General features: G+C 33.6%; 1 long non-coding RNA gene across 2 annotated transcripts; it reads left to right on the top strand.

Annotated features, from left to right (window-relative positions):
- The first annotated feature begins 10,034 nt into the window (after nt 1-10,034).
- LOC113274017 lies at nt 10,035-12,646 on the top strand. Of its 2 annotated transcripts, none has more exons than XR_003322712.1 (4): nt 10,035-10,165; nt 10,418-10,504; nt 11,277-11,350; nt 11,469-12,646. It is a non-coding gene; the product is annotated as an uncharacterized LOC113274017 (long non-coding RNA). The 2 variants fall into 2 exon arrangements; XR_003322711.1 differs by having other exon boundaries at nt 11,237-11,350.
- Nucleotides 12,647-13,933: the final 1,287 nt, after the last annotated feature.

Genomic DNA, 13,933 nt, shown 5'->3' with positions numbered 1-13,933 from the left:
TCACTTGGTTAAAGAGAGTTGATACCAAACAGATTTGTTGTTCCTTTACTGTTTGGAATACGAACCAGAGGAATTGATACAAGTACGTGACTTATTTATAAGTTGGAGGCATGGGAATACAGATGGAACTAGGTGAACTATAGGTTTAGTTGCTTGGTCTCAACTATACGAAGTTGGTGTAATTTTGTGTAGTGGCTTAATCCTGAGAGTATTCAATTCTGGACTAGGTCCCAAGGTTTTTCTGCATTTGCGTTTTTCCTCGTTAACAAAATCTTGTTCTGTCGTTTACTTTTATTTTCCGCAGTTATAATTGTCTTTATTATAATTTAAAGTAATTCACACAAACGCTAATTCATATTTACTTGATAAGTGAATCCTATTTTGTTTGGTTAAGTCCGAACCTTTTTATCAAGTAAACATACTTCGTTGTTGTATTGTCTCGATCTCGTATCCATAGACGATCACACGAAGTGTGAACCGATTAGTTGTATTGTCTCGACTCAGTCCATATACAATCACTTTCAGAGAAATGACTTATAGGTAGGAAAAGTTTTAGATTGAGGTATATTTGGGTACCCTCGTCTTTTCACAAGGATTATGTCTATTGTATGTCATTGTGCAAATGGTGATGGAAAATAGAATGAATCCTTGTCTATTCCTCAGTATTGATCTTCCCTGATCCATATTTTATGTATATACTGTGAGGCTCAGTAAGTTCACTTATGTTGAGCATGACCAATTAAATTGATCACACTCTTGTGGTAATTTAGTTGTATATTCCGATTGAATTAATCATGGGTTCTCTTGTGGTTAATTCAATTGAGTATATTTGGATTCAAATTCAAATTCATATTCGTATGTGATTTGTTATGTCCAAAGAAATCCTTCTTTTATCTTGAAATTAAGTTCGCTCTTGTTGTTCTTTCGGGAATGACATTTTATGGGGGAGAGTTCTTAATTGAACTTGTGTTTTATTGCCAAATCTTTGTGGGGAGTGCGGCTGTGGAATATTATAGGAGTTATCTTGTATCTTTATAAACTCCTTGATGAAAGCATTTAGCTTCGGATTTATGATTGTTTCTAAATAAGTTGATATGTGCTTACTTTTGGTCATGAAATGTCTCTATGGAAATTTTCATTAGGATCCCGTTTTCGTACCTTTGCCAATTTTATTGACAAAAAGGGGGAGAATTAATGTGTAGTTCACACTACAAATACATATGGTTTTCGGATCATTATGTAAGGGGGAGTGGTTTCCATGTGAGATGGAGTATTGACTAAGGGGGAGTGATACATATCACCATAGTATTGTTGTCGAAGTTGTGATACAATTGAACTTGTTTTCTATGACACTGTATAACAATGATTGAGAATTCTTGCTTTCGCATTATTATAGCTACGGATTTTCAACAACGATGATGCTAAACTTACAACCTTTGGAATCATTGGAGTACTTGGAAGTGACGAAGATTTCGAGTAATGTTGAAGAACCAAGGAGATCATGCATGTGGAAGAGAAGCTACAAAAGTTTATTTATTTATTTTGTATTCCATATGTATTGATAGTTTTATCACTAAAATTGACAAAAGGGGAAATTGTTAGAGCACTGCTCGGTCGAACTCGCAAGCGTTGCTATATCAAGCTTGTTGTCAAGTTTAGTTGCCAAAACTATAAGTCTTGATTTCTAGTCTATTATAGCTAAGTCTCGGAGAAGGATAAAAAGTGTAGTTGAGCTCAAGAACTCCATGGCGATCATCATATAAGACGAAGAACTACTCAAGGAACTGGTGGAACTTCATCGAATAAAAGGTATGTGGAGACTTCAACTTATCTATCACTCAAAAGTCTATCTACTCTATCTCCTATCTTGAGACAAAAGTCGTTTTGCTATATAGACTTTGATTATATACATTTGATATTTCGATCTGAGTTTATCTCTCTTATCTATTTATCGAAATATGTGTTGGTAAGCTTTCGCTTTAGCAAAGTTCATCTTTACCTAGTGACAAAAGTCATGTTAAGTTTCAATCACTTGAAAATGGCTTTGACGAAAAACGGTTTGTGAATAACAACTATATAACGTCCTCTAAGAATGTTTCAATGATAAAAATGAGAGTTTAGATTATATAACCATTGTTGGATATAAGCATTGTGTGGTAACACATATATGTACAAGTCCTTATTCCTTGAACCAAAGTATGCATACTTTGCTGATCAGGAAAACCGTAACAAAGTCCGCGAACCCAGTTCGCGAACTGTCGGAGGTTCTCTTCCCGAGAAAATCTGCTGGAGTTTGTAAACCTTTTACAAATTTATTCTGGGTACTTAAGTCCGCGTACTTAGGTTGGTTATTTCTAAAAACGATTATTCGTGAACTTATACTTATATTAACTAAGGAATGCAAGTTTGCAAACCGTGGCCATAAAGTTCATGAATCGATTCGAGTGAATCAAATCGTTTTTTCTTTGATTGTGTCTTGTATACTTCTATAAGATCTAAGCAATTGAACAACTCTCTAACTAGTTCATTTGAGTCATTTGAACTAGTTATGGTAAAGAAGAATATGGTTGATATGAAAGTGATCGTATGGCTAACTATTTGGTTAATTACTGTTGAACCAACGAACGTACATGTTTGGGTATGGTTACACAAACCTAAAATGTGCATTTCATTTGTGTGTAACAAGCTACGTTTTCGATCTAACGGTTGAAAGATACTAGCTTGAATCTAATCAGGTTTTCATCTAACGGTGAATATTAAATGCTTTGTTACTAAGCTAACATTGATTGCAAACCCTGATTTGAAAAACTATATAAGGGAGAACTCTAGAAACTGGGAAACCTAATCCCCACACCTCCTGTGTGATACTAGTTGTATAATCTAGAGCCGATTCTCCTTTAACCTTAGGTTTCTACCGACACCCTGTAGGTTAACGACTTGAAGACTACTCTCTTGTAGTTGTGTGATCTGATCTTGTTGTTTCTATCGTATTGAGTACAATCGTAACTATTGGCTTGAGATTGATATCTCTGATAGGCAAGATATAAAAGTAATCACAAACATATTCCTCTCATCTTTTGTGATTCCACAATATCTTCTTTCGCCGCGTCGATTAAGATTATTGTGAGGTGATTGATAATGTTGTGTTGTTCTTCGGGAATACAAGTCTGGTTTATCAATTGGTTCATGTTCACCTTGATTTATCAAAATACGGAACAAAACTCGTAGGTATTTATGTGGGAGACATATTTATCTATTACCGTAGACTTTTCTGTGTGATACAGATTTGTTTATTAAAGTCTTCGACTTTGGGTCGTAGCAACTCTTAGTTGTGGGTGAGATCAGCTAAGGGAATCAAGTACGTAGCATCCTGTTGAGAGATGTAGGAGCATAACTGTACCTTGGATCAGTGTGAGATTGATTGGGGTTCAACTACAATCCAGACCGATGTTAGTTTGTAGTATGCTAGTGTCTATAGCGGCTTAATACAGTGTGTGTTCAATCTGGACCAGGTCTCGGGGTTTTTCTGCATTTTCGGTTTCCTCATTAACAACACTTCTGATGTCTGTGTTATTTCTTTTCCGTATTATATTTTGTTATATAATTGAAATATCACAGGTTGTGCGTTTGAATCAATCAATTAGAATATCCAACCTTTGGTTGTTGATTTACATTGATTGATACTTGAACATTGGTCTTTGGTACCGTTCAAGTGATTTCTCTTGTATTCAATTAGACTCGCAGATTTCTATTTGCTTGAGTAAGTATTGAATCGAGAAAGAAAGATATAACTCTTTGATATACTTTATTAAGATTGAGTCTAGTTGATTCTCTTGAAAGTATATTAGAGTTAGTCCATACAGATTGCTAATCGAAATATTGGTTGTGGTTGTTGTACCCCCGCATTTCAACATAAACAAGTTATGAGCGGTTATACTAAATGGTAATCCAAAGATTTGCAATGAATAACAATACCAATAAGCCTAGCGATTTCCCTTTGGATTCACAAAACAAGTTTATAAATTGTACTTTCATTAAACGAATGTAAAACATTGTTTCCTAGGACGAACTCTTCACCTATACCCATACATAATCACAATAGCATTCATACGATTATGTCGACGTCTTATATATGAAGTTCAAAAGATAGACGTTATACTTCGTATTGTAATTCCTTAATACTATGTCTAACTAGAGTATTCACAGCTTCGCAGTTATGTTTTCAATATGCACGACTTGAAAGATACGTTAGGAATGAAACAGTTCAAGTCAAATATTACTAACCTCAAGAGGAAGGATGATGTCGTCGATGTGGCTCTTTACTTCTTCACATTCTTCAAGTCTTCACGTAATACTTGTAAGTCTCATATCCTAGTAACTTTCTAGCTAACCTATACGAAGTTGACTCTAGTAAATAATCAAGCGACTCTTTAAATGAGTTTTGGTTCACTAAATTATGACAACCAAACTTAACATATCAACGCTTGGTGGGTTCAACCGAGCTATGCTCTAACATGGTGGTTGTGATTGTGGGTGGTGGTGGTGGATCGGCGGTGGGGATAATGGTGGTGGGTATTGGTGAGACTGGTGGAGTGGTGATGATACTGTGCTGGTGGAAGAAGTAGTGGTAGTAGGGTGAGAAAAGGTGTCCTAAGATAGGTAAATTATTTAGTCACCCTTGGTTAATTTTTCTTTGTTTTTTTTATAATTTGATTTTAGTTTTCAAATTACTTTTTTTATTATTTTTTAAAATTAAAACAATTTTTAAAGACCAGATTTTCCAAAAAAGAAGATGTTTTGATTTTAAGATTTGCCAGGTAGGGGGCAGGAAGAAAAATGAAACCTATAAACAAAATTGGCCAAACACAAGGCTACACGTGAATTGTTTGTAATCGGTTCAGGTTCTCACATCTCTCTTTATTACCCTTTTTTGTCATGGTTTCTGTTTCTGTCACTATTTTTCCCCTACTTCATGGGATTATGCAAGGCTACGCGTGAATTAATTGTATTTGATTCAGTTTATCACATCTATCTTTATTCCCCTTTTTTTGTCATGATTTCTGCTTTTGTCATTTCTTCCCAACTTCGTGTAATTATGCATGCTTGAGAAACAGTTCATGATAATAGGTAAAGAAACAAGAAAATAAATGGATCAAGAATTAAATATTATTATAAATTTTAGGAAAATGAATAAACACAAATCTATGTAAATTGGGAACTCAACAATTTATATCAAAAAGAAAAATTAGATTCTAATGCTAACAGATTTTGCAAGATTAATCTAATTGATTTTAAAGTAATTTTAGTTTTGTTACAAGTTCGGTGAATGACCTTTGATGATATTTTTTTAAAGTAGTGAACGAAGTAATGATCTACTGCCCATAGGATTTTCTCTAACGATTAACTATGTTTGTCCCAAAGGGTTGTATGACTTACATACACAATATTAAAAGATTCGAGGATAAGGACATGTTTATTAACCAACTCCTCAAAACATTTAGACCTGGATCGATCGGTTCAATTCTTCTCTGACAATTACGACATGTATGAATCAATGGATACATTTGAAACACATATCCTTGCTCGTGATGTTACGGCATGGGTTGAGACCTAGTAAATAATATAAAGTTCGCTATGTAACACAATCCACACAAAACTAAACCACGACACAGAAAATTGATAAATAAAATTATATGGTCGAAGATATATTATGATGTCAACTATTCTTATACGAAGGAAAGTTCATTAAGATAGGGACAGAGAAAAAAATGACTAATTTCAAGTATGGAGTATATTCTTAAATAGAGAGGGTCCAAGTCAAGACTTGAAGAGAACCATCATGTGATCTGATGGTTCTCATACTCCCTCCTATTGCGGAGGTAGGGGTTTGAACTCTGTAATTACCAGAATCCATTCCAATTTAAGAAGTTTCGAAGTAGTCTAGGGATCCCTAATTTAGAGTATAAAAAAAAAGAGTCAAAATTAGAAATTTTTAACCTTATATGGAGGTTAATCTACGAAGTATTCTCATATAACAGTTCTACAATATATGTCTAGAATTACCTGAAAATTTGGAATCATTTGGGGTAACATGTTATGGAGTATTTTGTTGTACACCGTAACTTAGAGGCATTCATTTATTTTCAGTAAAATTAGCCTAGCATGTCACAACGTAATTCTGAAAATCATTCATGTTCGGTCCTCTCTGCTCGTTCTCTCTTTATCTCTATACTTTATTTTTAAACTGTATTCGTAACAATTTCACTATTGTCATCTTTTTGTGGGTCTACATGTAAAATATTCAAAGTTAGACGAAATACTAGGTCGTGGAAGCGGAACTTCTTTCCTTTGATCGGTAAATAATGGTGAGCGGGAATTTTTCATGTAGGTACACGCTGCCACAGTTTTTTATCCTCTAGCATGAACACGTTCTCATTTGTCAGATCCATGGATGTTTATCCATTTAGTAACCTCCATGACAAGCAAAATCATTATTCTTCTTTTCGAATACTATACGGCCAACAAATTGTCATTGCACATATAACAAGTTGACATCGACAAAAGGACGAAAAGAATTAAACCGGCTCGTTTATCACCTACTAGTGCCGAACCTAGTTAATAATAAGGGCGTGCACTTGCTACCCTTATCCATTTGACTTCCAAGCCTAAATTTACAGTCCAAAATTCTCTCCAAGCCTAATTTTGCTTGTTGCTACTTGCTACCCCTAACAAGACTTTGTTTCCCCTTAATCTAATTTCTAGCCTTGCCGCTACTGCTAATGTTAACGGATATAAAGGTTGCCTTTGGAGTTCGGAAGTGTACAAACGCTAGCCTTCGGAACTGTGATAAATTTGTTTCTGCTGCCACTAACACGAGGCTAATGGGAAAAGAGGAATTTACATGGATCACTATATTTGGGCCCATTCTTACAAGCATAATTGGATCACTATATTTGGGCTCACTCGTACAAGCATAATTGGATCACTATATTTGGGCCCATGATTTGGTGTATTATGATGAATTGGAATGTGTGATCGGTGTACTAAAGAACAGGGACGGGCGCAAAAATCTTCCTAGGATAAGGCTAGAATATCATTATTTGTCAACGCGGCTGAAGGGTGCAGCAAATTTTTTGAACGAGATACATAACTAGTGGTTAACAGGAATTTCGTATAAAATACTAGATAAATAGACTAGTATCGAATTAAAATTCGCAAGTTTTAATTACAAAAAATGATTGGAGAGACGAAAAATGGAAAAGTAAATGGATATGGCAAACAAAGTTAGGTTTTAAACAAGATTTTAGGCTAAAAGTTGTTTGTACTACAACTACACAAAAATTAATCATTAATAGAGGTGAGCTAGTAACTAACATTAAAAATGGAGGTGGGCTAATTACTAATATTAAAAAAAAATTCTAAACAATTTTTTTATTAAGTTAAGAAGAGGGACGGGCAATACCTGGGTTAGCCCCAAGCTAGGCACGTCCCTACTAAAAAAAATATCACAAAATTGGTTAAAAAGACCAAAACCAACAATTCCTGGGTGAAATGGACAGTTAGATTTTGATTCTGTTTAAATGGACAAAAATATAAAATAGGCAGGATGTAACCAGTTTCATCGTGCCCATTTTCAAATATTTTTTCTTATTTTTAATTTACACAGGATGTATCCAGTTTCATCCTTGAGATTTTTTAAATTTAAACTATGATGAAACCAGTTTCATCCTTACTATTCTTTTTTGGCCATTTCACCCAAATTATTTTTTACTCGTCCATTGAACCGTGATTTAAAAATATTTAGACAAATGACACATTTTCCGAAAAAATATATGGATCTTTAAATAAGAAGTGAGTTCATGCAGCTTTAGAATCTTCGGGAGATATATAGCTTCGATAAAGATCTGCTTAGCGGGTGTCGGCGCTACTTAGAGTAGAATTTTTGGGTTGGAGGCGAAGAACAGGAGACAATGCGGCTATGTGGACAAGCGATCGATTTTCGTTTTTTGCATTTGGCATCAGCGCCCGCTCTAACGATTATATAGGTTTGGGGTGAATATTTAAAAAAGGGCATCTCTTCGTGTAGGGGAAAACATAAATGATAAATAGAGATCTGATTATTGTTAATAAAGTTACCCATTAATTAGAATTTCTTAAGAAAACAGCTGATCATGTTCCAAAAATCTGTTTTAAGATCTTTTACGCAATGTTCCCACTCTTTTAAAATCTAGGATTATTTCATTAGGGCTTTCAAGATATCTTGGCCTATGTGGAGGATTTTGTTCCATTTGTCTGAAGCGTGGCCGATGAATGTAATGCATGGAAGAGGCAAGGAGGTGTGGAAGATTATCTATTATGCTACTTGTTGGATCTTGTGGAATGAGAGAAATAGGAGAGTGTTTGGTGGTCGTCAAAAAAGTACAACATAGACTATTGATCTTGTTAAACAGCTTGTAGTCTTATGGTCTTGCAACACCAATACGTTCAAATTTGTTACCCTTAATCTCATTTGGAGCAATTGGGAGGATCTTATGAGTGAGTGATTTCCTTTGTAATTTGTAAAGACTTTTTCTTTTTAATATAACTTTTTCTTCGGAAAAAAAATGTTCCAAAAATCACCTCAGACAGGATTGGTAATAGTAGGTAGACACGAATTCTCTATATAATAACAGAGTTTTTTAAAGAATTCTCATTCACCGGAGCTCCACGTTGATTCTAGCTTCTGGTTGATTCTGATCCCACCATTTACTTTTTTAGTAATAAAATATTTAATTATAACTAAAAAATATTATTTTTCTATAAATAAAATAACTAAATCTTGAAAAACCTTCTTCTTGCCTCGGATAACAAAATCTTGAAAATCTCATAACATGCCAATAATATATCAAATCACGATTTCTTCATGATAATAAAAAAAAAAATCGAATGATCATCACGTGATGAGAAAATAAATCGAATGATCATCAAGTGTCCAGTGTCCGTTTACATACCCAAAAAATATTATTTTCCTAATTACATCCCCAAACTATCAATTGTGTCCCTTTACATTCTTATAAAATGTAATCTTCCTAATTACATCCCCAAACTATCGATTAAATCGAGAGAAAAAAATTAAAAAAAAAATTGATTAACCCGATCATAAATCTCTTTTTCGCAAAACTTGATTAGCCCTGTCGTGAATCTCTTTTCCGCAAATCTTTGTTGGTGGTTCTGCACATCAGTTGGATTTTTGTTAGTAATCTGTATAAATGATTTGGAACAAAAATTATGATTCCAATAGAGCTAATACAAGACCAAAAATGGAGCTAATACAAGACAAATAAGCACTCAAGATACTATGATTTCCAAAAATTATTTTTCTTAATTTTTTTTTCTATAATTAAAAAAACAAAGAAAATGTAAACAAAATATTTACACATTATTTTCCTTATTAAAAAAATATTATTTCATGGTTAGTAATTAATAATTAATTAAAAAAATAAAGAAAATGTAAACAAAATCTTTACATATTATTTTTCTTATTAACAAAGTATTATTTCATAGTTAATTCACGATTTCTATAATCTCTATTTCATGATTACTAATTAATTGCGGCTATTTTGTATGGGATTTTGTCATCTTAACTGAGAATTTTTTAATAAAATGCAACAAACAATAATGAGTTTCAATATTACTCATTCCATAAAAAAAATATATAAATAAATAAGGAAGGCAATTTTATTTCTATGCATATATTTAATATTTTTCGAACAAAATAATATTATAACTTTGTTGCTACTTTAAAATACCAAAACAAGATACAGTAATATTTGATAACATTAGGTGAAAAATATAAATATAATATAAATAAGTAAACAAATTATTTTCTTGATTCACAGGCGCACAAGGTACCAAAATATAGACATTCTTGATATTTTTAGATAGTTATGTAATATTTTTTAATTATGAATAATATTATCCCTTAATATTATTTTCGAAAATAATTCATCTTATTTATGGGTTCGTTTGGTGTCTCTATCTATATAAACGATTCCACCAAAGTCAAATGCCATTGCTTCTCTCTTGTGGGTTTGATTTTTTCTTTTTCGATGTCTGATAAGCTCTTTGTTTGTTTTACAGTTCGATTGGCATTATCTTCAATAAGGCCGATGGCACGAAGAAATTGGTAAATGCCTCTCTTTCATATTTGATCTAAATGTTTGATTGATTCGATTTTACGGGATTTTAAAATTGAGGTGATGTCTGATAAGCCCTTTGTTTGTTTTACTGATATCTTGACAAAATAAACCCGATTTCATGAAAAAAGTGGTAAATGTCTCTCTTTTATATGTGATCCAAATGTTTGTTTGATTCCATTTTATGGGATTTTAAAATTGACGTTACAAGCATTGTTTATCAGAAATTTAATCTACTACAGGATAGATAATGCCAACGAAGAGAAAGAAGAAGGATTTTGTGTCAACCAATGAAGTTACGGGCATCGATAGCACTCCTAGGAGAAAATGTAAGCATACCAAACCGTTTCTCATGGAATATGGTTATTTTATTTTACGATTGTTATTGTATTTAGCGATGCATAAAGAACTCAGCTAACAAGAGTTTAGCGAATGGTTTTTATGATGCTCAATGCAATCAAATTTAACTTTCCACAATCTTTCACAATTTCACAATGACCATGTCTTGGGTAGTTGTTGAAACAATTTCAGAATGACCATATCTTGGATAGTTGTTGAATACAATCACAAATATGAAGCCGTTTTGGAGTTTTACCATGTCAAGGAGATTATTAGGGGTATCTACTTGAGAAATTTGGTAACTCTTTTGATACTATATTAACAATATCTAAGCACGATTAATTATGTTTTTGATGTTAATGATCTTTTGGTTGTCAATTTATTTCCCTTCTGTTACAGTAACTGCATAATTGAAATTGATGGTCTCACGTAAGTATGCTTTTTTAGTTCATATTTGTAAAGGAATTTTAATTATATAACTAGAATATAAAGTGTTTCAAGATTTACTTATCCCTACCCCTATTTATCTAAGTTAGGATTCTCCATGTATTCCTTGGAAAGGCTTTAACTACTGTTCTTTAACTTTCATCGTAACAACAATGTTAGTATTGCAACACGCAAAAAGATTTCAAGTTTTAGTATGAAAATAATAGTACTTGGTTGAGATTTCTTCTTGGAGGCTTTAACGTACATTGGCCCAATTCATTTTTTTTTTGGTCAAGGAATATCAATTTAAGTTCATACTCTCTCCCCCATGTTCAGTCATTTTTGACAGCCTGGTTGGAGTGCAGTGGTGGTGGGACGAAGAGGAAATAAAGAGAAGAGGTTATGTCGAAGTAATTAATTCTTCCTTGCAATCGATTCGATGTCTCGGGTTATTTCTGCTAAATCACACTATTCGTAAAAATCACTTGAAATATTCTAACTAAAAAACAACTAATCTTATATCTGCAGGTACTACTAATATCTAATGGCAAAATTGAGGACTTTTGTGGAAATTGAGTCATTCATAAGAGGATTGGCCATTAACATGTCTCTTATGTATTCATATTTAAAGCTTTCACATTAACATCCAGGCCCCCTTTCCAATTTATCCCCATACTGTATGAGGCAAGCACCATACTCGCGGATAATAACTAGGGAAATTAGCACTCCTGTTCTTAAAACTATGAGATCACTTTAAAAAGCTGGTACGTACCCCAGAATCACTCCCCCATTTTCTCTCCCAACAGGCGGCATCATCTCCCACCATTAATTTTGTTTTTGGCGGGCCCTTGAAAACAAGGGGGGCATTATCATTGTAATGTGAGTGTGGGGGAAGGCTGGGGGAGGACCTGTGGGGGGAGTGAAGAATTTTCGGTAAACAATTAATGGTTGTTCTTTTATAAAAGATATTTTAACTTAGCTGAAAGCATTGTACCGTTTCCAGATTAACTTAGCTGAAGGCATTGTACCGTGTCCAGAAATTGAAACTACACTGATTTAACAGGTAATTTGTGCCACAAAACCTTGGTACTGGCTTACCCTCGAATATCAATGGTTCCTAGCCAACGCTCTCAATGTTGAAGCATTACGGAAGTTTCTATTGCCGAAAGTTCTTCTTTGCTGTGTAATAACTCAAATGAGGATATTGTACACATTTTTTTACAATGTAAATCTACGTATGTACTATTTTGTGTTATCGGACAGGAGAATAGTGCATCTTTTATAAGCGGAAGGCTAAATAACTTGGACCCTTGATGGAAAGAACAAAATGTGCAAGTTTATGGGGTATACGTGAAGACAGTGATGGACTAATATTTGGAGGTATGTGGTATTGATTAGCGGTCAATAGATTAAGGACTTGGTTGAGCGAATAAGGGTTAAACATACTTCCAAGTGCCAAATGTAAGTATCGTATCTACCGATACCGAGTTAATCATATCTGTCATGGTTGAGTGAATAAAGGTTAAACATACGACCAAGTGCCAATACAGATGCTGCGAAGTTGCATAGCCATCCTCCAAAAACAAGTAAAAATCTTCCCTTAGAACCAAAGGTATCATGAAGTTCACTCCGTATGACATCTATTTGAACTCCACTTTGTTGGGACTTAAGAACCAGTTCATAGGAGGAAAGGAGCGTTTATCAGAACAAACAAAAAATTGGTTAAAAAGACCAAAATCAATAATTTCTGGGTGAAATAGACAGTTAAATTTTGATACTGTTTAAATGGACAAAAATGTAAAAATAGGCAGGATGTAACCAGTTTCATCGTACCCATTTTCAAATATTTTTTTCTTATTTTTAATTTACACAGGATGTATCCAGTTTCATCCTTGCTATTTTTTAAATTTAAGTTAGGATGAAACTGGTTTCATCCTTACTATTTTTTTTTTTGGCCATTTCACCCAAACTATTTTTTACTCGTCCATTTGAATCGTGATTTAAAATATTTGGACAAATAACCCATTTTCCAACAAATACCAAATCGAAGAAGAAGAAATAAGACCATTTAAAAATTACGTTAGTCCAATTTAAAAGAAACTTTTAATTGGTAGAAAAATCAATTAAAAAAGCAAAACAAAAATATTGAAGTAGTGACAAAAAATAAAGTCGAAGTTATTGTTTTCCAACGATAACATATGTTGTGTCGAATTTTTCTCTGCTTGAGCTTATAAAGAACATCAAGAGGAGTACAGATTTTCCCTTTTCTCGATCCGCTCATTCTGAGTTGCACCAGACTCACGTTTTTTTTTTTTTTTTTTTGAGGCATGCATTTAGGTTACAATTTGGCGTCGACAAGGGAATGAAAATTTTCCAATCATCGACATAAAAAATGATTTAATGTTTCTCCACATAAAAGTAATAGAGATCATAAACATGGCGCAAGATCTGAATCGTGTGGGGTGGGCTAGGGCTGGGATTTAATTAAGCCAACAACCCCTCATTCGTAGCCATGACAGTAGAGATGGAATGAGTGGTGGTGTGAAATAGGGCATGCATAAGTCAGTCATGATCGTGCCCAAATAAGTGAGTGTTGGAGTGCACGAGTGAGCAGTGCACAAGTTTTCTCTGGTTGAGTATATATAAAAAGTTGGGATGATTTTATTTAAAGAATTTGTAGTGATTTGCTTTCAGAAAACAAAATGTTTTAAGCCGAAAATCTGTTAAAAATCTTCTTCATTTCTAGAATTTGTTATCAAGACTTCCACGCATTAGATATACTCAACACCGAATTATTTCCAACCTTCCGTTTTACAATTGTAGGTAATAAGTTTGGAATGCACATAAAAGATATGTCTTGAGTCGAGGACGAAGCTATGTATAATGTATGTGTACGTAAAGGAAGTAAAATAAGAGCTAGCGCAAGCAAATAAAAGATATTATTTAACCAAATCGGTTATATATTACCGCTAGGGCTGCACAAAACTGACTCA

This window comes from Papaver somniferum, chromosome 4 (genome assembly GCF_003573695.1).
Source record: "Papaver somniferum cultivar HN1 chromosome 4, ASM357369v1, whole genome shotgun sequence".
NCBI lineage: Eukaryota > Viridiplantae > Streptophyta > Magnoliopsida > Ranunculales > Papaveraceae > Papaver > Papaver somniferum.
This window is presented reverse-complemented; position numbering and strand designations above follow the sequence as displayed.